This window comes from Amia ocellicauda, chromosome 13 (genome assembly GCF_036373705.1).
Source record: "Amia ocellicauda isolate fAmiCal2 chromosome 13, fAmiCal2.hap1, whole genome shotgun sequence".
In the NCBI taxonomy this organism is placed as follows: Eukaryota; Metazoa; Chordata; class Actinopteri; order Amiiformes; family Amiidae; genus Amia; species Amia ocellicauda.
In genome coordinates this window covers 4,119,532-4,145,073 of record NC_089862.1, presented here as the reverse complement: position 1 = coordinate 4,145,073, position 25,542 = coordinate 4,119,532, and the positions used below count along the sequence as shown (strand labels likewise).

General features: G+C 43.3%; 8 non-coding genes across 8 annotated transcripts; all 8 read right to left on the bottom strand.

Annotated features, from left to right (window-relative positions):
* Window positions 1-2,478: 2,478 nt before the first annotated feature.
* trnal-caa (transfer RNA leucine (anticodon CAA)) lies at window positions 2,479-2,593 on the bottom strand. Its single transcript has 2 exons — window positions 2,556-2,593; window positions 2,479-2,524 (listed from the first exon to the last, which is right to left on the bottom strand). It is a non-coding gene; the product is annotated as a tRNA-Leu (tRNA).
* A 1,210-nt stretch (window positions 2,594-3,803) lies between these two features.
* trnal-caa (transfer RNA leucine (anticodon CAA)) lies at window positions 3,804-3,918 on the bottom strand. The gene is made up of 2 exons: window positions 3,881-3,918; window positions 3,804-3,849 (listed from the first exon to the last, which is right to left on the bottom strand). It is a non-coding gene; the product is annotated as a tRNA-Leu (tRNA).
* A 1,372-nt stretch (window positions 3,919-5,290) lies between these two features.
* Window positions 5,291-5,405, bottom strand: trnal-caa (transfer RNA leucine (anticodon CAA)). Its single transcript has 2 exons — window positions 5,368-5,405; window positions 5,291-5,336 (listed from the first exon to the last, which is right to left on the bottom strand). It is a non-coding gene; the product is annotated as a tRNA-Leu (tRNA).
* A 1,273-nt stretch (window positions 5,406-6,678) lies between these two features.
* trnal-caa (transfer RNA leucine (anticodon CAA)) lies at window positions 6,679-6,793 on the bottom strand. Its single transcript has 2 exons — window positions 6,756-6,793; window positions 6,679-6,724 (listed from the first exon to the last, which is right to left on the bottom strand). It is a non-coding gene; the product is annotated as a tRNA-Leu (tRNA).
* Window positions 6,794-8,003: 1,210 nt separating this feature from the next.
* Window positions 8,004-8,118, bottom strand: trnal-caa (transfer RNA leucine (anticodon CAA)). Its single transcript has 2 exons — window positions 8,081-8,118; window positions 8,004-8,049 (listed from the first exon to the last, which is right to left on the bottom strand). It is a non-coding gene; the product is annotated as a tRNA-Leu (tRNA).
* A 1,273-nt stretch (window positions 8,119-9,391) lies between these two features.
* Window positions 9,392-9,506, bottom strand: trnal-caa (transfer RNA leucine (anticodon CAA)). Its single transcript has 2 exons — window positions 9,469-9,506; window positions 9,392-9,437 (listed from the first exon to the last, which is right to left on the bottom strand). It is a non-coding gene; the product is annotated as a tRNA-Leu (tRNA).
* Window positions 9,507-10,779: 1,273 nt separating this feature from the next.
* Window positions 10,780-10,894, bottom strand: trnal-caa (transfer RNA leucine (anticodon CAA)). The gene is made up of 2 exons: window positions 10,857-10,894; window positions 10,780-10,825 (listed from the first exon to the last, which is right to left on the bottom strand). It is a non-coding gene; the product is annotated as a tRNA-Leu (tRNA).
* A 1,363-nt stretch (window positions 10,895-12,257) lies between these two features.
* On the bottom strand, window positions 12,258-12,372 carry trnal-caa (transfer RNA leucine (anticodon CAA)). Its single transcript has 2 exons — window positions 12,335-12,372; window positions 12,258-12,303 (listed from the first exon to the last, which is right to left on the bottom strand). It is a non-coding gene; the product is annotated as a tRNA-Leu (tRNA).
* Window positions 12,373-25,542: the final 13,170 nt, after the last annotated feature.

Below are 25,542 nucleotides of genomic sequence, written 5' to 3'. Positions count from 1 at the left end.
ATGTAAATACTCATTTGTAATGCATGTCATTGTATTTCCAAAAAGGAATCTGTAAACACTAAACCTATTTTCTTTAGTTCTATGTATTAAAGATCATTTATAGTTTATTACATTTTGTTTTTCTGTACTTTTATACATCTTATTGTGATTTTGGCAGGACGCTGTCTGTCACGGCATGGCTGCTGCTGACGCACACTAATTAGGTGCTCATGTGTTGCAGCCGTGTTGTCCGCTGCTTCGCAGACAGCTTGTGAGCTCACGGCTGCATGCAATGAGCACTGAGGCGACTGTGACGTCATTGGCAGGTGTGCTTCATCTATTTAATCCCTCTCCTTCCCCGAGGGAGACAGCTAACCATTGAGAAGGAGGACTGGTGATCCTACCTCTGACTGCCCGGAGCACCCTGTTTATGTGGATGTTTTGTGTGCTGGTTTTGCCTTGTTTTCCCCTTTTTGTGTTTTTTTCTGTTGGACTATTGTGAACCCCAATAAAGCTCGGACACCGCCGGAACCCGAGACTCTCTCCGTTTATTGTGTCCGGCATTTACAATTGGTGGCCAATGTGGGGAAGCTTTGTGACATACTTACCCTGAACTCTGTACCCGGAAGGACAGCTATGGAGGCGTCTCCAGTGGAACAGTTGTTGGCCCCAGTGGTGAAGCTGCAGGCTCAAAAACAACAAACTCTCGAGACGCTTGTCCAGCAACTTCAAGTACCAACTCCTGCACCTAACCCTGCTGTGGCCGCAGCAAACCCAGCTTGGGCAGGTCTGCAGGTTCCAAAGATGGGACCGGAGGACGACCCAGAGGCTTTCTTCATCATCTTTGAACGTACTGCCCGGTGTTGCGGCTGCTCTGAATTTCTGTCCAATATTAAAGATCCTAGGCTCTCATTGTCTGATTTGGCTGGGGCACAATTGGGACATGTCTCTTGGGACCGATCACCATTAGTGACTGCAGGTGATGAGCGGGGCAGGGACAGCCTTCCCTCTGACTCCAGTCGTGTAGCAGCCAACAGTACCCTGTTGGACCCAGGGGAAGGAACGAGTTCTGGGACTCACCTCCTCTCTCCTTCTTCCCGTGGAAGGCCCAATACTGGATCCCACCTTCAACAGGTTTTCCGATTTCGCTATGGACCAGACACAGGATGATGCCCTGGGACGTATATATGACCAGGTCAGAGTTGTTGATGGTTGCATAGTGAATACACAGAGGGCACTTTGTGTTTCTCTCCAAACCAGCAGCCAAACCGGTCATGCTGGATGATGTTGCAGGCAGAATGACGTTCACCACGGTGCCTCCAGACTCTTTCACGAATACCAATCGAGCTGCACGGTGCTGGGCTGTGAGCACAGGTCCCACTAGAGGATGACGGGCCCTCATGCTACCCTCATAGAGTCTGTTTCCTCCTGTTCCTCCTCGCACAAAGAAGCAGATACTGGTCCTTCTGGTTCTTCTGATAGCACGTATGGATGTGACATCCTGGAGGAGCTGGACTTCCTACTCTACATTAATTGGGCTGCAGGGAGCACCTCATAATACCAGTAGTGACAAGGACACTAGCAAAAGGCAAAACTAGAGAAGAATCAGTCAGGAAGGATAAGGAGAGAGCAATCGTCCGTGGCCACCACCTGCAAAACCATTCCCTTATTGGGGTGGTCTTGCTGTTTCCTCTCTCCGGTGCACCTGCTGTCACTTTCATTTGCACCAAAAAAGGAGACAGTGATTCACAACCGCTTAGGCTTCCTAACTGTACAGATTAATATGCCTGAAGTGTAACTGACTTGGTGTTATGCTGTGATGATTACTTGTTCCCTTATTTTTTTGAGTGGTGTATTATAGAAGATAGCCTTGAGAATGAGGCCACAGAATTGCGGGATTCCGTGACTTTCAACACTTATGAAACCGAGTCGAGGTGACGAAAAGCTAAATGTTTGGTTGGCAACATGGCTTAGATGTGCCATTCATGACACTTGTGTTGATTCTTGAAGCCATTGGCTTTGCTTCCCTCTCCAAGTCTGTGTAATTAAGAATTGGCAGGAGCCCACGAGTTGAAACAATCAGAGGACAGAATGCAAATGAAGTGTTCTGAGAAAAGCAAAGCAGAGAAAGGACATTTTCCCGTGTGCATGTAGATGGCCGACTTTGACACGGCTTGATGAAGTCTTGAGGATCCTACCACTGCTTAAGTGCACTACTACGCTTGCCTTCAGGGAGTGTCGTCTATAACTTTCAAAAAATAGGACTCGAACTAGGCAGACGAGCACCTTGGATTGGCCTGGGTCGATGTGAGGATCGAACCCAAGATCTTGTAGTTATTAACGCCATGCTCTAACCAACTCAGCTAACCAGCCAGCAAAAGCAATCTCTCTGCCAGGCATTTGCTCATGTTTATGTAAAATGGCTGCAAAATGCATTACACACAAGTGTGAAAAGAACACTTTTGCAATTCCTAGCATTGGTGATGCTATAAACCAATCTGTCAGAAGTGGGATTTGAACCCACGCCTCCATCAGGAGACCAGAAAACCCTTCTACACTCTTCAAGGGAACAACACCTTGAGTCTGGCGCCTTAGACCGCTCGGCCATTCTGACAGGAGGTACGTGTCCACCGGGAGATTAAATAGTGCTGAAGAAAACTGCGGGGACACTTAAATCACACATCGGATCTCCGTGATCGAAGTCTAGGAAACCTCAAAATCTTCACCGTACATTGCAAAATTCGTAACTCTCCCACCTTCATGCTTTTGAGACTGTACTGGGAGACACAGCAAACTTTCTTCAAGCGCCACGTATGGATGTGCCATACTGGAGGAGCTGGACTACCTGTGCAACCTGAATGGGCTGCAGGGAGTGCCTCATATTACCAGTAGTTACAAGGACACTAGCAAAAGGCAAAACGAGAGAAGAATCAGTCAGGAAGGATAAGGAGAGAGCAATCGTCTGTGGCCACCACCTGCAAAACCATTCCCTTTTTGGGGTTGTCCTGCTGTTGCCTCTCTCCGGTGCACCTGCTGTCACTTTCATTTGCACCAAAAATGGAGACAGTGATTCACAACCGCTTAGGCTTCCTAACTGTAAAGATTGATATGCCTGAAGTGTATCTGACTTGGTGTTATGCTGTGATGATTACTTGTTCCCTTATTTTTTTGAGTGGTGTATTATAGAAGATAGCCTTGAGAATGAGGCCACAGAATTGCAGGATTCCGTGATTTTCAACACTTATGAAACCGAGTCGAGGTGACGAAAAGCTAAATGTTTGGTTGGCAACATGGCTTAGATGTGCAATTCATGAAACTTGCGTTGATTCTTGAAGCCATTGGCTTTGCTTCCCTCTCAAATTCTGTGTAATAAGGAATTGGTAGGAGCCCACGAGTTGAAACAATGAGAGGACAGAATGCAAATGAAGTGTTCTGAGAAAAGCAAAGCAGAGAAAGGATATTTTCCCGTGTGCATGTAGATTGCCGACTTTGACACGGCTTGATGAAGTCTTGTGGATCCTACCACTGCTTAAGTGCACTACTACGCTTGCCTTCAGGGAGTGTCGTCTATAACTTTCAAAAAATAGGACTCGTACTAGACAGACGAGCACCTTGGATTGGCCTTGGTCAATGTGAGGATCGAACCCAAGACCTTGTAGTTATTAACGCCATGCTCTAACCAACTCAGCTAACCAGCCAGCAAAAGCAATCTCTCTGCCAGGCATTTGCTCATGTTTATGTAAAATGGCTGCAAAATGCATTACACACAAGTGTGAAAAGAACACTTTTGCAATTCCTAGCATTGGTGATGCTATAAATCAATCTGTCAGAAGTGGGATTTGAAACCACGCCTCCATCAGGAGACCAGAAAACCCTTCTACACTCTTCGAGGGAACAACACCTTGAGTCTGGCGCCTTAGACCACTCGGCCATTCTGACAGGATGTACATGTCCACCGGGAGATTATATAGTGCTCAAGAAAACTGCGGGGACACTTAAATCACACATCGGATCTCCGTGATCGAAGTCTAGGAAACCTCAAAATCTTCACCGTACATTGCAAAATTCGTAACTCTCCCACCTTCATGTTTTTGAGACTGTACTGGGAGACACAGCAAACTTTCTTCAAGCGCCACGTATGGATGTGCCATACTGGAGGAGCTGGACTACCTGTGCAACCTGAATGGGCTGCAGGGAGCGCCTCATATTACCAGTAGTGACAAGGACACTAGCAAAAGGCAAAACGAGAGAAGAATCAGTCAGGAAGGATAAGGAGAGAGCAATCGTCAGACGGCATGTATGGATGTGCCATACTGGAGGAGCTGGACTACCTGTGCAACCTGAATGGACTGCAGGGAGCGCCTCATATTACCAGTAGTGACAAGGACACTAGCAAAAGGCAAAACTAGAGAAGAATCAGTCGGGAAGGATAAGGAGAGAGCAATCGTCTGTGGCCACCACCTGCAAAACCATTCCCTTTTTGGGGTTGTCTTGCTGTTGCCTCTCTCCGGTGCACCTGCTGTCACTTTCATTTGCACCAAAAATGGAGACAGTGATTCACAACCGCTTAGGCTTCCTAACTGTAAAGAATGATATGCCTGAAGTGTATCTGACTTGGTGTTATGCTGTGATGATTACTTGTTCCCTTATTTTTTTGAGAGGTGTATTATAAATGATAGCCTTGAGAATGAGGCCACAGAATTGCAGGATTCCTTGACTTTCAACACATTATGAAACCGAGTCGAGGTGACGAAAAGCTAAATGTTTGGTTGGCAACATGGCTTAGATGTGCCATTCATGAAACTTGCGTTGATTCTTGAAGCCATTGGCTTTGCTTCCCTCTCCAAGTCTGTGTAATTAAGAATTGGCAGGAGCCCACGAGTTGAAACAATCAGAGGACAGAATGCAAATGAAGTGTTCTGAGAAAAGCAAAGCAGAGAAAGAACATTTTCCCGTGTGCATGTAGATGGCCGACTTTGACACGGCTTGATGAAGTCTTGTGGATCCTACCACTGCTTAAGTGCACTACTACGCTTGCCGTCAGGAAGTGTTGTCTATAACTTTCAAATAATAGGACTCGTATTAGACAGACAAGCACCTTGGATTGGCCTTGGTCGATGTGAGGATCGAACCCAAGACCTTGTAGTTATTAACGCCATGCTCTAACCAACTGAGCTAACCAGCCAGCAAAAGCAATCTCTCTGCCAGGCATTTGCTCATGTTTATGTAAAATGGCTGCAAAATGCATTTCACACAAGTGTGAAAAGAACACTTTTGCAGTTCCTAGCATTGGTGATGCTATAAATCAATCTGTCAGAAGTGGGATTTGAACCCACGCCTCCATCAGGAGACCAGAAAACCCTTCTACACTCTTCGAGGGAACAACACCTTGAGTCTGGCGCCTTAGACCACTCGGCCATTCTGACAGGATGTATGTGTCCACCGGGAGATTATATAGTGCTCAAGAAAATTGCGGGGACACTTAAATCACACATCGGATCTCCGTGATCGAAGTCTAGGAAACCTCAAAATCTTCACCGTACATTGCAAAATTCATAACTCTCCCACCTTCATGCTTTTGAGACTGTACTGGGAGACACAGCAAACTTTCTTCAAGCGCCACGTATGGATGTGCCATACTGGAGGAGCTGGACTACCTGTGCAACCTGAATGGGCTGCAGGGAGCGCCTCATGTTACCAGTAGTGACAAGGACACTAGCAAAAGGCAAAACGAGAGAAGAATCAGTCAGGAAGGATAAGGAGAGAGCAATCGTCAGACGGCATGTATGGATGTGCCATACTGGAGGAGCTGGACTACCTGTGCAACCTGAATGGGCTGCAGGGAGCGCCTCATAATACCAGTAGTGACAAGGACACTAGCAAAAGGCAAAACTAGAGAAGAATCAGTCGGGAAGGATAAGGAGAGAGCAATCGTCTGTGGCCACCACCTGCAAAACCATTCCCTTTTTGGGGTTGTCTTGCTGTTGCCTCTCTCCGGTGCACCTGCTGTCACTTTCATTTGCACCAAAAATGGAGACAGTGATTCACAACCGCTTAGGCTTCCTAACTGTAAAGATCGATATGCCAGAATTGCTGGATTCCGTGACTTTCAACACTTATGAAACCGAGTCGAGGTGACCAACAGCTAAATGTCTGGTTGGCAACATGGCTTAGATGTGCCATTCATGAAACTTGCGTTGATTCTTGAAGCCATTGGCTTTGATTCCCTCTCCAAGTCTGTGTAATTAGGATTTGGCAGGAGCCCACGAGTTGAAACAATCAGAGGACAGAATGCAAATGAAGTGTTCTGAGAAAAGCAAAGCAGAGAAAGGACATTTTCCCGTGTGCATGTAGATGGGCGACTTTGACACGGCTTGATGAAGTCTTGTGGATCCTACCACTGCTTAAGTGCACTACTACGCTTGCCTTCAGGGAGTTTCATCTATAACTTGCAAAAAACATGACTCTTACTGGACGAACGAGCACCTTGGATTGGCCTTGGTCAATGTGAGGATCGAACCCAAGACCTTGTAGTTATTAACGCCATGCTCTAACCAACTGAGCTAACCAGCCAGCAAAAACAATCTCTCTGCCAGGCATTTGCTCATGTTTATGTAAAATGGCTGCAAAATGCATTACACACAAGTGTGAAAAGAACACTTTTGCAATTCCTAGCATTGGTGATGCTATAAACCAATCTGTCAGAAGTGGGATTTGAACCCACGCCTCCATCAGGAGACCAGAAAACCCTTCTACACTCTTCAAGGGAACAACACCTTGAGTCTGGCGCCTTAGACCGCTCGGCCATTCTGACAGGATGTACGTGTCCACCGGGAGATTAAATAGTGCTGAAGAAAACTGCGGGGACACTTAAATCACACATCGGATCTCCGTGATCGAAGTCTAGGAAACCTCAAAATCTTCACCGTACATTGCAAAATTCGTAACTCTCCCACCTTCATGCTTTTGAGACTGTACTGGGAGACACAGCAAACTTTCTTCAAGCGCCACGTATGGATGTGCCATACTGGAGGAGCTGGACTACCTGTGCAACCTGAATGGGCTGCAGGGAGTGCCTCATATTACCAGTAGTTACAAGGACACTAGCAAAAGGCAAAACGAGAGAAGAATCAGTCAGGAAGGATAAGGAGAGAGCAATCGTCTGTGGCCACCACCTGCAAAACCATTCCCTTTTTGGGGTTGTCCTGCTGTTGCCTCTCTCCGGTGCACCTGCTGTCACTTTCATTTGCACCAAAAATGGAGACAGTGATTCACAACCACTTAGGCTTCCTAACTGTAAAGATTGATATGCCTGAAGTGTATCTGACTTGGTGTTATGCTGTGATGATTACTTGTTCCCTTATTTTTTTGAGTGGTGTATTATAGAAGATAGCCTTGAGAATGAGGCAACAGAATTGCAGGATTCCGTGACTTTCAACACTTATGAAACCGAGTCGAGGTGACCAACAGCTAAATGTCTGGTTGGCAACATGGCTTAGATGTGCCATTCATGAAACTTGCGTTGATTCTTGAAGCCACTGGCTTTGCTTCCCTCTCCGAGTCTGTGTAATAAGGAATTGGTAGGAGCCCACGAGTTGAAACAATCAGAGGACAGAATGCAAATGAAGTGTTCTGAGAAAAGCAATGCAGAGAAAGGACATTTTCCCATGTGCATGTAGATGGCTGACATTGACACGGCTTGATGAAGTCTTGTGGATCCTACCACTGCTTAAGTGCACTACTACGCTTGCCTTCAGGGAGTGTCGTCTATAACTTTCAAAAAATAGGACTTGAACTAGGCAGACGAGCACCTTGGATTGGCCTTGGTCAATGTGAGGATCGAACCCAAGACCTTGTAGTTATTAACACCATGCTCTAACCAACTGAGCTAACCAGCCAGCAAAAGCAATCTCTCTGCCAGGCATTTGCTCATGTTTATGTAAAATGGCTGCAAAATGCATTTCACACAAGTGTGAAAAGAACACTTTTGCAGTTCCTAGCATTGGTGATGCTATAAATCAATCTGTCAGAAGTGGGATTTGAACCCACGCCTCCATCAGGAGACCAGAAAACCCTTCTACACTCTTCGAGGGAACAACACCTTGAGTCTGGCGCCTTAGACCACTCGGCCATTCTGACAGGATGTACGTGTCCACCGGGAGATTATATAGTGCTCAAGAAAACTGCGGGGACACTTAAATCACACATCGGATCTCCGTGATCGAAGTCTAGGAAACCTCAAAATCTTCACCGTACATTGCAAAATTCATAACTCTCCCACCTTCATGCTTTTGAGACTGTACTGGGAGACACAGCAAACTTTCTTCAAGCGCCACGTATGGATGTGCCATACTGGAGGAGCTGGACTACCTGTGCAACCTGAATGGGCTGCAGGGAGCGCCTCATGTTACCAGTAGTGACAAGGACACTAGCAAAAGGCAAAACGAGAGAAGAATCAGTCAGGAAGGATAAGGAGAGAGCAATCGTCAGACGGCATGTATGGATGTGCCATACTGGAGGAGCTGGACTACCTGTGCAACCTGAATGGGCTGCAGGGAGCGCCTCATAATACCAGTAGTGACAAGGACACTAGCAAAAGGCAAAACTAGAGAAGAATCAGTCGGGAAGGATAAGGAGAGAGCAATCGTCTGTGGCCACCACCTGCAAAACCATTCCCTTTTTGGGGTTGTCTTGCTGTTGCCTCTCTCCGGTGCACCTGCTGTCACTTTCATTTGCACCAAAAATGGAGACAGTGATTCACAACCGCTTAGGCTTCCTAACTGTAAAGATCGATATGCCAGAATTGCTGGATTCCGTGACTTTCAACACTTATGAAACCGAGTCGAGGTGACCAACAACTAAATGTCTGGTTGGCAACATGGCTTAGATGTGCCATTCATGAAACTTGCGTTGATTCTTGAAGCCACTGGCTTTGCTTCCCTCTCCATGTCTGTGTAATAAGGAATTGGTAGGAGCCCACGAGTTGAAACAATCAGAGGACAGAATGCAAATGAAGTGTTCTGAGAAAAGCAATGCAGAGAAAGGACATTTTCCCATGTGCATGTAGATGGCTGACATTGACACGGCTTGATGAAGTCTTGTGGATCCTACCACTGCTTAAGTGCACTACTACGCTTGCCTTCAGGGAGTGTCGTCTATAACTTTCAAAAAATAGGACTTGAACTAGGCAGACGAGCACCTTGGATTGGCCTTGGTCAATGTGAGGATCGAACCCAAGACCTTGTAGTTATTAACACCATGCGCTAACCAACTGAGCTAACCAGCCAGCAAAAGCAATCTCTCTGCCAGGCATTTGCTCATGTTTATGTAAAATGGCTGCAAAATGCATTTCACACAAGTGTGAAACGAACACTTTTGCAGTTCCTAGCATTGGTGATGCTATAAATCAATCTGTCAGAAGTGGGATTTGAACCCACGCCTCCATCAGGAGACCAGAAAACCCTTCTACACTCTTCGAGGGAACAACACCTTGAGTCTGGCGCCTTAGACCACTCGGCCATTCTGACAGGATGTACGTGTCCACCGGGAGATTATATAGTGCTCAAGAAAACTGCGGGGACACTTAAATCACACATCGGATCTCCGTGATCGAAGTCTAGGAAACCTCAAAATCTTCACCGTACATTGCAAAATTCATAACTCTCCCACCTTCATGCTTTTGAGACTGTACTGGGAGACACAGCAAACTTTCTTCAAGCGCCACGTATGGATGTGCCATACTGGAGGAGCTGGACTACCTGTGCAACCTGAATGGGCTGCAGGGAGCGCCTCATGTTACCAGTAGTGACAAGGACACTAGCAAAAGGCAAAACGAGAGAAGAATCAGTCAGGAAGGATAAGGAGAGAGCAATCGTCAGACGGCATGTATGGATGTGCCATACTGGAGGAGCTGGACTACCTGTGCAACCTGAATGGGCTGCAGGGAGCGCCTCATAATACCAGTAGTGACAAGGACACTAGCAAAAGGCAAAACTAGAGAAGAATCAGTCGGGAAGGATAAGGAGAGAGCAATCGTCTGTGGCCACCACCTGCAAAACCATTCCCTTTTTGGGGTTGTCTTGCTGTTGCCTCTCTCCGGTGCACCTGCTGTCACTTTCATTTGCACCAAAAATGGAGACAGTGATTCACAACCGCTTAGGCTTCCTAACTGTAAAGATCGATATGCCAGAATTGCTGGATTCCGTGACTTTCAACACTTATGAAACCGAGTCGAGGTGACCAACAGCTAAATGTCTGGTTGGCAACATGGCTTAGATGTGCCATTCATGAAACTTGCGTTGATTCTTGAAGCCATTGGCTTTGATTCCCTCTCCAAGTCTGTGTAATTAGGATTTGGCAGGAGCCCACGAGTTGAAACAATCAGAGGACAGAATGCAAATGAAGTGTTCTGAGAAAAGCAATGCAGAGAAAGGACATTTTCCCATGTGCATGTAGATGGCTGACATTGACACGGCTTGATGAAGTCTTGTGGATCCTACCACTGCTTAAGTGCACTACTACGCTTGCCTTCAGGGAGTGTCGTCTATAACTTTCAAAAAATAGGACTTGAACTAGGCAGACGAGCACCTTGGATTGGCCTTGGTCAATGTGAGGATCGAACCCAAGACCTTGTAGTTATTAACACCATGCTCTAACCAACTGAGCTAACCAGCCAGCAAAAGCAATCTCTCTGCCAGGCATTTGCTCATGTTTATGTAAAATGGCTGCAAAATGCATTTCACACAAGTGTGAAAAGAACACTTTTGCAGTTCCTAGCATTGGTGATGCTATAAATCAATCTGTCAGAAGTGGGATTTGAACCCACGCCTCCATCAGGAGACCAGAAAACCCTTCTACACTCTTCGAGGGAACAACACCTTGAGTCTGGCGCCTTAGACCACTCGGCCATTCTGACAGGATGTACGTGTCCACCGGGAGATTATATAGTGCTCAAGAAAACTGCGGGGACACTTAAATCACACATCGGATCTCCGTGATCGAAGTCTAGGAAACCTCAAAATCTTCACCGTACATTGCAAAATTCATAACTCTCCCACCTTCATGCTTTTGAGACTGTACTGGGAGACACAGCAAACTTTCTTCAAGCGCCACGTATGGATGTGCCATACTGGAGGAGCTGGACTACCTGTGCAACCTGAATGGGCTGCAGGGAGCGCCTCATGTTACCAGTAGTGACAAGGACACTAGCAAAAGGCAAAACGAGAGAAGAATCAGTCAGGAAGGATAAGGAGAGAGCAATCGTCAGACGGCATGTATGGATGTGCCATACTGGAGGAGCTGGACTACCTGTGCAACCTGAATGGGCTGCAGGGAGCGCCTCATAATACCAGTAGTGACAAGGACACTAGCAAAAGGCAAAACTAGAGAAGAATCAGTCGGGAAGGATAAGGAGAGAGCAATCGTCTGTGGCCACCACCTGCAAAACCATTCCCTTTTTGGGGTTGTCTTGCTGTTGCCTCTCTCCGGTGCACCTGCTGTCACTTTCAATTGCACCAAAAATGGAGACAGTGATTCACAACCGCTTAGGCTTCCTAACTGTAAAGATTGATATGCCTGAAGTGTATCTGACTTGGTGTTATGCTGTGATGATTACTTGTTCCCTTATTTTTTTGAGAGGTGTATTATAGAAGATAGCCTTGAGAATGAGGCCACAGAATTGCAGGATTCCGTGATTTTCAACACTTATGAAACCGAGTCGAGGTGACGAAAAGCTAAATGTTTGGTTGGCAACATGGCTTAGATGTGCAATTCATGAAACTTGCGTTGATTCTTGAAGCCATTGGCTTTGCTTCCCTCTCAAATTCTGTGTAATAAGGAATTGGTAGGAGCCCACGAGTTGAAACAATGAGAGGACAGAATGCAAATGAAGTGTTCTGAGAAAAGCAAAGCAGAGAAAGGACATTTTCCCGTGTGCATGTAGATTGCCGACTTTGACACGGCTTGATGAAGTCTTGTGGATCCTACCACTGCTTAAGTGCACTACTACGCTTGCCTTCAGGGAGTGTCGTCTATAACTTTCAAAAAATAGGACTCGTACTAGACAGACGAGCACCTTGGATTGGCCTTGGTCGATGTGAGGATCGAACCCAAGACCTTGTAGTTATTAACGCCATGCTCTAACCAACTCAGCTAACAAAAGCAATCTCTCTGCCAGGCATTTGCTCATGTTTATGTAAAATGGCTGCAGAATGCATTACACACAAGTGTGAAAAGAACACTTTTGCAATTCCTAGCATTGGTGATGCTATAAATCAATCTGTCAGAAGTGGGATTTGAACCCACGCCTCCATCAGGAGACCAGAAAACCCTTCTACACTCTTCGAGGGAACAACACCTTGAGTCTGGCGCCTTAGACCACTCGGCCATTCTGACAGGATGTACATGTCCACCGGGAGATTATATAGTGCTCAAGAAAACTGCGGGGACACTTAAATCACACATCGGATCTCCGTGATCGAAGACTAGGAAACCTCAAAATCTTCACCGTACATTGCAAAATTCGTAACTCTCCCACCTTCATGCTTTTGAGACTGTACTGGGAGACACAGCAAACTTTCTTCAAGCGCCACGTATGGATGTGCCATACTGGAGGAGCTGGACTACCTGTGCAACCTGAATGGGCTGCAGGGAGCGCCTCATAATACCAGTAGTGACAAGGACACTAGCAAAAGGCAAAACGAGAGAAGAATCAGTCAGGAAGGAAAAGGAGAGAGCAATCGTCAGACGGCATGTATGGATCTATTCCATTAATAGAAGCCTCCCCTATTGACTTCTCTTAATGCCAGAAGGCCCGTACAACAGGCTGTGGGGGGGGCCTAGCCACCATCTACCGCACAGACTACTAAGCCATTTGACAGCTTCACATCTTTTGAAATTCACCAGGTTTAGGCTTAATCCACCTTCAGCTTATAGCTGTTTATAGGCCATCAGGCCCCTATTCCTGTATTATGACCGAATTTAGCGATCTCTTATCTGACTTAGCCATTCACCATGGTAAACTCTGGTAAAATGTTTTGGGGGACTTTAACATACATATTGACATTAAAGACGACCCCCTCAGTGTTAGTTTCTTGTCCCTATTGGAGTCTGTAGGCTTCACTCAGCATGTGTCAGGACCCACACATCATCACAATCACACACTGGATCTAGTTATTAGCCATGGGGTACAGATTCACAACTTAATAATATCACCCCAGAACCAGATGATTTCTGACCACTGCCTTATTACATTTGAGCTGCCTGGAGTAGAATCAGACACACAGGAGAGGAACATAGAAACTTGCTGCCTAAATCCTACTGCTATTCATAAGTGTACTACTCTGTTGCCAAATGCTAGCTTTATCAAAACGGGATCTGTAGATGAATTATTAAATAATTTCAACAATACACTAAGCACTGCTTTAGATACAGTAGCTCCATTAAGGACACGACAGATTAAAGCAACAAACCACTCACCATGGTTTAACGAACACACTCGCTCACTTTAAACAGGATGCCGTAGATATGAACGTAAATGGAGAGCAACAAAACTTCCATATGGCATTATAAAAAGATACAAGCAAGCCCTGTCCTCTGCTAGGTCTGCCTACTACTCTAATTGAATAGAGACGCATAAGAATAACCCGCGTTTTCTTTTTAATACAATATCGACACTTACTAATCAGCATTTAAAGCCTTCAGAGGTTATCCCCCCCAATATTACCTGCAATGACTTCATGGATCATTTCAATAGCAAAGTTAACGGCATTAGAAAACAGACAGAAGTGGAAGCACACACAAATGCTATAGCCGATGTCTGCAGTCCTTCACAGCCCCTGCCTACCTTGGACTCATTTAACGCAGTAAATCACCAGGAATTGGTCTCCTTAATTACTAAAATGAATACTACAACCTGCGCACTAGACCCTATATCCACTAAACTGCTAAAACAATCTCTGCCATTCATTATTCACATAATACACAATATTATTAATTCATTATTAGTTTTTGGTTTTTCTCTGCTCCGTGCCTAAATGGTTTATTTATTTAAATGTTCACTTACTTTATTTTAGATCATGTAAACTGTTTACAGGTCTATATTTATTTTACTTATTTTACTTGTATTTACGTATTATTTTATTTTGCTGTACATTTGTTGTGTTTACCACTCTGTAAAGCACTCTGTGGCTACCCTGTGATTATTGATTGAATAAACTAAACCAAAAGAAGTCCAATGACACTGGTGCTTTAGTATAGGATGGCACAATTGGTGAAGTCAGCATATGTTTGCTTCGAACGTGTCCAGTGCAGAGAGTTTCTTTTACAGACTTTACTATATTTTCTGGATTGTCTGTTACATAACCAAGCTATACATATGGCTTGATTTTGTTTTCCCTTGCCTTGCCTTATACCATTTCCTAATATTTTGGTTAGGTACTGTGTTATTTTATGAGGGGTAAAAAATACATTACATTTCCTATTAAAAGTAAGATAAGACAGAGTTGAGAAAATAAAGTAAAATTAAATGTAATTTGTATATTTTGTTTAATTGTGAATGTATTGTATACAAATTACAGATTGTTTTGTTGAATTTTGTAACTTTCGGTGACAATCATGTTACACAGTTAATTTGTTTTATTTAAACTATTTGAATTCTTCTGATTAAAATATAAAAATGTAATTCTAGTAGTCCCACAGTTGGTTAGTACAATTCCTAACAGAAACTACATCATTAAATCAAATCCGGAATAAGGTTCTTTAAAAGCACCAATCAGGGGTAGGAAATAAGAACGTTTCCAAGGCATTGAATATCCCCTGGAACACAGTAAAGGCCATTATTAAGAAATGGAGATAAAATGTCAAGACTGTGAATCTGCCTAGATCAGGTCATCCTCAAAAACTGAGTATCTGGGCGAGAAGGGCACTAGTCACAGAGGCCACCAAGAGTTACAGTCTTCCACGGCTGAGCTGGGAGACACAGTGCAGACTGCAGCAATAGCCTGGGTGCTTCACAAAAGTGGCCTTCATGGGAGAGTGGCAAAACGAAAGCCATTGTTGAAACAAACTCACATCAAATCTCGGCTAGATGAGTCTGATAAGACCAAAATAGAGCTTTTTGGCCTCAACGCCAAGCACTATGTTTAGCGCAAGCCTAACACTGCACATCATCCTGAGAACACCATCCCTACCGTGAAGCATGGTGCTGGCAGCATCATGCTATGGGGATGCTCTGCATCAGGACAAATACAGGGCAAAATGGATGCAGCAAAGTACAGAGAAACCCTGGAAGAAAACCTGCTGGAGTCTGCAAGAGACCTAGGACTTGGGAGAAGATTCACCTTCCAGCAGGACAATGACCCCAAACATACAGTCAAAGCCACACTGGAGTGACTTAAAAACAAAAAGGTGAATGTCCTGGAATGGCCCAGTCAAAGCCAGGGCCTCAATCCAATTGAGAATATGTGGAAAGATTTGAACATTGATGTTCACCAAAGGTCCCCATCCAACTTGATGGAGCTTGAGCAATTTTACAAACAATGGGCAAACATTGCTGTTTCCAGATGTGCAAAGCTGGTAGAGACTTATCCACATAGACTCATGGCTGTAATTGCTGCCAAAGGTGCCTCTACCAAATATTGACTGAAGTGGGTGATTACTTATGCATTCAATTATTTTCTGTTTTGTATTTGTAATTCATTTAGAACAATTTGCAGTTTTCACTTTGACATTATGGACATTTTCTGTGTTGATCAGTGGCAAAAACTACAAAAACTGATTTCCTGTTGTAACACAAGGAAATGTGGAAAAGTCCAAGGGGAGTGAATACTTTTGAGAGCCACTGTATACAGTGTATATATATGTGTGTGTGTGTTTGTGTGTGTGTGTATATATATATATATATATATATATATATATACACACACACAAGTTAAATATAAAAACAATAGCACTAGTCAGCAACTTACAACCTACTTTTATTTTTCTATTTGCAGGGTTCACACAAACATATATATATATATATATATATATATATATATATATATATATAATCGTTTAATTCTATAATATTTAAATATAATAGCCTACATTTAAAAATAAAATAAAAATATGACTTACCTGTACTACTCACCCATTCCCAGTCACCTCTCCCAGCTCCCTTCATTCAATCATTCAATCACATTCCTGAAACCCATGTGCACTTCCACAATGCCCCTCTGCTGCCATTCACCCTGCACCTCCCAACCTGGTTTTCTGTTCCACTTATAAACCCCTCACTGTCTCTCACACATTCTGAAGTTCTGTCAGCTCTTTCTACAATTCCAAGCATTCTTTCTTGTTTAGCATTGTCTCAGCCTTGCTTCCTTGACTTCCCGACCACGACCTTGCTCTTCCCCTGTTTGCCTGATCGCCTGACTCTTGCCTGTGACCACGACCACGTCTTTGCCTTGCCCTTGATTGCCCTGATCTGATCGTATCTGACCCACGACTGTCTGACCACTTCTACCACGCACTGCAATTGGTTCCCGTGTTCCTGTGCCCCACGGTACGTTACAGAAACTTTACCTGCTTCTTAGAGATTTGAAACGCTCTTCATTGTAACGCGTGCAGGTTACCTGCAGGTGACGGCGAGTAGTTAAGAGAAATAACCCACACGCTGGGTTGAGATCTCAGAGCAGTAAGAAACTAGACTCAACACACAACCCAATGATTGGGTTCAAATTATTACCCAGCACATTTCAGAGTGTAGACTCAGGGTAGAAAAGGCTACTCTCCATGCATGCTGGGAGAGGCTTAGAGCAAGGAGTGCTGTTTTACTCTTCTGTGTTCAACTCTCAATAAAGGAATTTAATTAAAAAACATAACATTTTGTATTTATATATTTTATTATTATTTTTAAATGACAATGCTGGAGATTTATGGGAATTTGCATATCAAATACACAAGAAAACATGAGCTATAACACAGGGAATTAAGGCTATTTAAGATTGTGGAGAACAATAATAGCAGATTATAAAATAATTGGGATTTTAAACCTGACTCTCGTGTATTATTGATAAGTGCATGCAACTTCATAATTGATCACTAATAACCACCTTGAGCATACATTGCTTTAGATCTTGATCAAGGCTGAAAGAAAGATCATCTCATTGCCAGTTTAGCTGGTCACTTTAGCCAGGTTTAGCCAGGTTACATGGTCAACCAACCAGCTTGACCAAGTTGGTCTTTCAAATGACCATCTCCCAGCATCATATTGTCATTTACCAGCTTTACCAGCATCAAACCAGCTAAACCAACTTGGACCAGCAATAGACCAGCATTGCCCATCATGAACCACCTTAGACCATCTTGGAATTGAAGCTGGTCTGAGCTGATTTTCTCAGCAGGGCAGGGAGACAGTAGACAGGTGAAATTGATAATTAAATTATTAGAAGGGAAACCACAAAACTTGAGACAGGGGTGACAGCTAGCGGTGATCTGGGGAATCCATGCAGCAGGTCCGACAACGAGACACTTGGCACCGGCAGCACATGCTTCAGTGCTCTGGGAGTGTTTATAGCCTGTGAGTTTAACACTTCATGACTGACAGCTGCCCTTCATGCCAACACAATACACATCAACAATGACTTTCATCACCATGTTAATCTGGACACTCTGCACTCAGGGTGGGAATTATTTTGATTTTATTATTTCCATTTTGTATGTATTTCTTTGTAATATCTAAACAGGCACACATCAAACTCATAGACCAAATCAGATTGTTTTCATGTATATTACATATATATGTAAGCATTGTTTTTATTCTTCGTTTCCAGAATCCAGCGGACAGTATACTGTGACTCAGACTCCATCAGTGAAATCTGTTCAGCCAGGAGAGACACTCACTGTGACCTGTAAACCCAGCAGTGCAGTGTATATTAACAACATCCTACACTGAGACCAACAGAAAACTATTTTGCCACTACCCGTCAGTCTGGGATCCCCATTATAGTGTTGGGCTGTGGTGAATGAGGGCCCAGAGTGTGAGCCATCTCTGAGTGACTGTGCTACACTGCTCCACAATATCACAATATGTACTGCTGGTCATAGCAATACAACAATAACAATACCCTGCACACAACACATGCCCTTAATAAGCTCCTTCTCTGTCAGAGGGCAGCCTGAGACACGTCTTGGATTCCAGCATGACTTCACTATTGACAAATAGTACATAGATTAAAAAAAAAAAGTTTCTACCTACTTTAGTCAGCTAATGTGTCACCTCACCCCTTTCTAGAAAATAAAATGATATTTGTTACATCAGTAATACTTGCATATCATATGAAAGAGGCAGACTGGGACACAGATTAATGTGATTAGACATTAGTATTAAACTGGGATCTCTGAAAGGGGTAAAAATAGAAGAAAACCAGGAAAGTGTCCCACCCCTATCAAGTCCCACCTGTGTTCACAGCTCCCAACTCATCTAACTGTCTGTGACAGGATTTGGATGAAGGAAGCTGCTCTGCATACCTGTCCTCCCCGAGGTAACTGTATTTAAACTGCATTTTAGGTAACTTTTGTTTAATCATTCTGACAATGGATTTTATGTATTTTTTGCTTTGTTTTTATCCATCTTTAAACTACTGTTATATTATGATTTGTAACGTACACTAGTTTTAAAAGTGATCTGTCTAATTGCCACTTGGTGAACGGGTAGTTGGGGTTTCTTATTTGAATGGTTTCTTTTTTGGAGTTGAGTTGTTACAATGATTACGATTTGTTTTCACATTGAGAGTTTGGTTTTTAGTGTGGTTTATTTGTTAATTTTACTTCACTAACCCCAGTTCGCCTGTGGCATTTAAGATGAATAATTATTGAATCGTTTATTGCATATCCTGCTTTTATTCTTGGATTTTTCCTTGTAATAAACTGTTAAACATTTTGTACAATTTATTCCGGTCTCTGCTTACTTTTATTTGATTAAAAAGATCTTGTAGGGGGAAACCTGAGTTGTGCGCATTATATCTAAAACTATTTGGGTGAAACGAGTGGCATGGTCAGTAATTTAGCCAAGGGTAAATTATTATGATGCACAAGACAATATGCATTATTGTGAAAAAATATATATAGAGAGAGAGTCTGCCCATGATGACATCTGTCTAGGTCACTCACAGCAATAATTGCCCTCATAGAAATCTTGCACAGCGTCAGGGGCGGCGGCGGGGTATGGCTTGGTTAGGCTACAGCCCCACCTTAGCACCACCATGGAACAACCAAGAATATCACCGAGCAGAAAAAGTGCCAGCCAGTTCCATTTGCGTCACTGCGTCATTGCTGCGTGAAACTGCGGGCGTTAGCATGCAGTGTAGTGATGCAGCGCATCACACATTACACTGATCTGAGTCAAATTAGTTAACGCTAGCTAGCTAAGTAATTTGGGAAATTGGAACATTGTTAGCATTATTATGGATCGATCCAACCACGACAACCGGCAGATTGTGCTCCTTTGAAAACGTAAATGCCGAGTTTGAATATATTTTAAATAATAGGGTCGATTTGGAAACTGTGCTGACTTTGTCGTGTTTTGTGTGGCCTCGGCGGCCACCTCTCGTGCTCCGTTAATTACTGTAGCGCTCTCTCTCTCTATCTGTCTCTCTCGGTGTCTCTCTATCTCTTACTTTGTGTGCGTGTGTGTGAGGGGAGTGTGACGCGTGATGTACAATCCGCTGGGTTTGACAGACAATGTGAACGACTTTAAATAGCATGCATAGTAATTATTGCCTGAACTCAGTAGTAGTGACCGTCCATGTCTGTTGCTCTCGATGTAATTTTGCGTGTGAAAAAAGGAGTCAGTGCAATCGTCTAACCCAGTGGTTTTCAAACCGGTCCTGGAGTACCCCCTGCCCTGCTGGTTTTTGTTCCAACTGCAGCGTACATTTTGTTGTCTCAAATTTGCATAGCAGTTATGCTAATCAAATATAATTTTGCTTAGCAACACCAGTTGCTTGATTAGCAACTTAAATTGGTCTACCAATTATCAAAAGTGGTGATTATGATTTGTTCTCATGACATATGATATGTGCATTCGTATCTACATTACTTTGCATGCATTTTAGATTGTGAAATGCATTTTACAGATATTTGCATTGTTGTTTAATGATTGCATGTTGCAGGTGTGTGACTGTAGATAATATCCTGCCCTATGCTCATCCCTGTACCCACGTTATACCACCAAGACTTCCATGCTTCTCCTGTAGTATGTAGTCAAGCCTTTCCAGAATCCTGCACAGTACTATCCATCTCTGCTCACAGACTCTGACTGCATTGTCTACTTATTAAATAATGCCTGCATTCACCATTGCATAGGAGAGGAACTGGTGTGCTAATACAAGTTTGAAACTCTATAGATGCATAACATTCAGCATCAGACTGAATGCAGATCATAATATCTGTCTTGACTAATACAGTTATGCAATTGACTTTCAATACAACTTCTTTATTTAACCCACTGAGGCCCCACATTTTTGCCTGATTTTACTGTTGTCATATAACTCTGTAACTACAAGGGCTAGAGGCAAGTATCTTATATGGAAACACTCAGCACAAAATGGAAATTCGGAAAATAACAAATAATTGTGTTTGCCCCACCAGAGTTAATACAGAACTCACAAAAGTGAAGAAAAGCAAAAGCGCTTATAAGAAAAAAATAATTTATTGTAAATATAACACTTTTTTAGTACTCCAGGTAGACTTTTGACACTGGACAGTGAAACTTCGAAGTCTTATGAACTTGTGTAAAAATAACTACTCAAATCTGACCTCCAGAACAGAAATTACAGCCATTTATATTAGACTACCACCAGCCGGAATAACTATATACAAGTACATAAGAATGCTAAACAGGGAAACAGAATTCCAAACATCTGGCTTTTGAATATTGTCACTTCAGGCCTTACATAGACACAGGCTATTCTTTACAAGAGCTCCTATCTATGTTGATGCAGTAACTCATCCCAGCTACCACGCCGCCCTGGCGTTTTATTCTTGCAAACAACACACTGTCAGTGGCTTTCATAGTGCTGTAAACAGACTCCGCATGTATGATTTGTTTCTGAAAGCTGATTTGTTTTATTTATTTTGTCAGATTGCATTTTTTCTATTTGTATTTGTTTTTTCGTGCTGTATGGCGTCTTTCTGCTGTCTGTGAATCGCCTCTATTCTGTGTGCGCCCCGTCTTCCCCATGTGCGCTCTGTGCCTCTCACACAAACACGCAGCGCAGCCAAGTGCTCGGATATGGGCGTGTCTGGTGTAATTGGAAAGCTACAGCCCTGCCCTGTATGAGTGACAGACCCGCTGGCCAATGAGGGACGGGATTCGGGTAACAGGGCACGGAGTGCGGGCCGCCTCTCGGGCGTCACAATAAAAAAATAAAAAACGCGTTTCTTAAAGGGGAGGTACCTCAGCATTGCTTATAAGCATTTTCGATGCTTGATTTGGGTCGGAAAAACGTATTTTAATGCATCGTAGAATCAACGAATCGATGAAGAAAATACATCGCAAATGGAGGTGAATTTGTCTCACTTTTTGCGATGTGAACCCTGACAAAATGTTCACTGCAACTGGGGTCTTAAATTGCTTAATTGAATCCTTAATTGACCTAACAAAGCAATATACCATTCAATTAAGTAATTAAAACCTAAATTGGAACAAAAACCAGCAGGGCAGGGGGTACTCCAGGACCGGTTTGAAAACCCATGATCTAACTCATAGCAGCCTAATGCGTGGTATTTCTAGCTACTGGGAAGGGTGCTATTTTATTGTATATGTATTCACACTGAAATTCAGACGATGCATTACGGGTTCGCCATCCCTGCCATAGTGTGTGTGTGTGTGTGTGTGTGTGTGTGTGTGTGTGTGTGTGTGTGTGTGTGTGTGTGTGTGTGTGTGTGTGTGTGTGTGTGTCTGTCAGTCCGACAGAGCAGAACAGCGGCTGCAGCTGCGTGATTTCCAATGACACCGACACGTTCAAAAGAACCGTAACGTCGGAGCTCATCAATACTACAGTCTTTAATCATTTAGCACCGGGGCCCGTTTAATACCGGGTTGGTACACAGCCCTTCTCATGGCCAGTGAAGCAGTGTTTTTTTTTTTTCTTATCTAGTGAAGTGAATGTGCTAACGTTACTTAAAGGTTAAGCTTTCTAGCTGACGTTTTATTTGCTAGTCTACCAGCTCCTCACTTTTGCCATGTTCAGCTTCGCCTATCATACCTGGTGTTCATGCTTTGCAAGAAATGTGGCCATTGCCTCTCTGCTTCTTTCGATTCCTTTTCCTCTCTGTCCCCTGATTTTTGCCTTTGGTGAGGCATTTTGACTCGCTAGTCAGTTTCCGCTTTGCTGAGCTGCAAAATGCACATCAGTGTGTTCCGCACATCTGACTGGCCAAGTGTTTCGACCGCACCATTTTCACAATAACAGCGGGGGAGTGGGGTATCAGATGTCCCGCTGCGTGAGGCTTCCTCTAGTTCAACTGCGTGTTGAGCTTTCTTTTCATACTTTCCCTGCCATGGAAGATACTCTCAAAAAGTGGATACAAAATATTTGGTGTGAGCAGTTCAGCATAACCCCTCATACTAGCGTCTGCAGTCGCCACTTTCAAGAGGAAGATTTGAGTGAGCCTAAGCTCCAGCCTAAACGGTCCCGAATTAATAAATTGGACAGTTTACTGTACAACCATGATAATAAGAAATCAATTCTGTACAACATGAAAAACAGGACAAAAACAATTTCACTGATGAACAGGGGTGATTTCTAGGATTTTGAAAATGGGGTGGGGGCCATAAGGAGGCCATGATTATTACAGAGAGGTCTGCTAGGGGGGTCTGGGGGCATGCTTTTAAAATTGATTTTAAAAACTCAGTTTGTAAGTCAAGATTGAAGCAAATTACAAGGATAAGCTGAGCTATTCATAACAATCCAGCATTAATGTACCACCATATTTGCTACCATTTGCTAGTGACAAATGTATTTTAAAATGAACACAATAGACAACGGTGATGCCTTCTTGCCATGAACACAAGACAATACAGACAACTTTTCCACCCGCCTCACCCCCAAAAGTGCTTCAATATGGACACATTCCTTGAGCATGTGTTCAGTGCAAGAGGGAATGGTATTAGTGAACAAAATAGGGTCCCCTTAATATGCAAAAACAAAGAAAATGCCTGACTGGAGAGAATGGGTACACAACTCCCCCCAACATCACTAGAATGCATCTTTAACACTGTATGTTAAGAAGTCCCTTTTACAACAAAGTGTTATGACCTCAAACAAGTATTTACATGCAAAACAAAATCTATGTATTAATGTCTGAACAATAAGTTATGAGTGTAACATTCAATCCCTGGACCCTTATGTAACATTATATACTGTGCAAATATATACAAATAGGTCAAATACAAAACAGCACTTATTTGTTCAATACATGGCAAAAAGGTGCTAAAATGCTTTACCAAGAAAAGAACACAAAAACTTGTGAGCTAAAACATATTTTTTTAACAATCAATAACAAACAATAAATAACATTAACGATTAGTATTATTTTTACTAAAAAGAATATCATATTTGTTTTAGTTAATATGATTAATGTATATAAAAATTATTTACTTTGAAAAACCACACTATTAAATGAAAATACATTTTAACACTATAACAAGGTAATATAGTACAAATATAACTGAAGAAACAGTAACAGCTAAACACTCAAAGATAGAGGAGGAGCAACCTCCTCTGCCTCTGTGGACCAGCCTCCTCTGATGTATGGTAACCCTAAACTAGCTATCACCATTCATCAAATTGTCAGTGTCATAGCAGAAATAAAATCCAGCACAGCAAGAGTATTTCAATGGTCAACTTACTGCGCACTGTCTGGTTCTGAGACTGACCTGCAGTGCGCATTGGAGAGCAGAGCGCAGCAGCAGGTGTGTTTGATCCAGAACTGCTCTCTCGCACCTCTATGCACCAGCCTCCTCTGGTATGTAGGAAGGTAGCAGTGGCCACACTGAACACAGGGCCCGATCTGTAATCAATGTATACCAGTGATGGCACCAGTGACTTTTATAGTCTTAAACCCCCCCACCAAGAATTGGGTCTGAGTTCATGGTCATTGTGCCTGTACATTAGTTGAACTAGTTTAAGTGTATGCGTACAGTTACAATGTTACAGTATCCTTGTATGTACTCGCTTTGCTTTGTGGAATGATGTTCTTTGCTTTATTGTTGTGTGTTTCAGATGATCATTTTATCATTTTCAGAGTTAGCATAACTAAAGTTTCAGCAATAGTTTGGTGTTCATATGTGTGTAGTGTTATCGCTTTTCAATATAGTGTGCCCAGTGTGCATAATGAGAAACATGTTCAGCTCATCTGCTGTGATGTTACGGATATCAAAAATGTCAACCCTCCACAGACACACACACACAGAGACACAGACACAGACGCACTGATAGGGACAAATTTTACTCCCTTAATAAACAGGCGGACAAGGAATAATCAGGACCTGATTTAACTGAAATAATACCAAAAAAGTTTATTGAGCTACAACGAAGCGCTCCGGAGATGGTCACTGGGCAAGACACATCTAAAGTTTTTCTAAAGAACTTGCTATCATATACAAAAGGACTCCCTTTGGTTTCTGGGCAACTAGATGATGGTAATGAGGTACCTCAAACTTTAACACACACGTCTCCTGTGTCTTACATTATGTTCTTTCTATGTCCTTGGATGAAAATGTTTTTCTAAAAATCACCTGCACAGAACTACTGTACCTGTCCTCTCCGGAGCCATACACAAAGCTTAAATTCATATATGGGTTACACAATCTTGCTGCAACAATGGTGGGAATATAATATATTTGGCACTCAGACAGGGCACTGTCCCACATCACACACAGAGACACACACACACAAGCACAGACACACACAGACAGCCACAGATAGACAGACAGACACACAGACAGTGTGCTTGACAAATACTTCCCCTCACAGTCAAGTCAACATGAGCCGCATAATCTAAAAGAAGAACCCATCATTTCCTTTTGTGTCAATATCAGCGAGACAGGGATTGAAAAACACATCTGAAAATGCTACTTGTACAAGCACGCTGAGATGCCCCGTCATCAGTAGGCGTGCAGAAGAGCATCATCACCAGTTGTTCATGTGGCTCTGTGGTGCAATGTATAGTGTGTTGGACAGCCAGAAGTATCTTGCAGTCAAGTGCCTCGCTGAGACCTTCACTTCTTACTTTTCTGGAATGCTGACTTTGTCCCAAATCCTTGCCTGACTCTCAAGACCTCATACGCTGCTTCTTTTCCTAGCCAATGTCACTGTACCAGTCCCCCTCCGTGTCAGTTGCATCTCCGGGAACAGCTGGATCAGGTGGCCTTGTACTTAAGGCCATGGACTACTAAGCCGTTGTGTTTTGCACACGTGGCTTTCTATCCCACCTTCGTCGTGGGCATTCCTTGTTTGACATTTCTTGACGACTGACGCCGTGTACGTCCAATGGACAGTTCCAAGATTCGCAAGA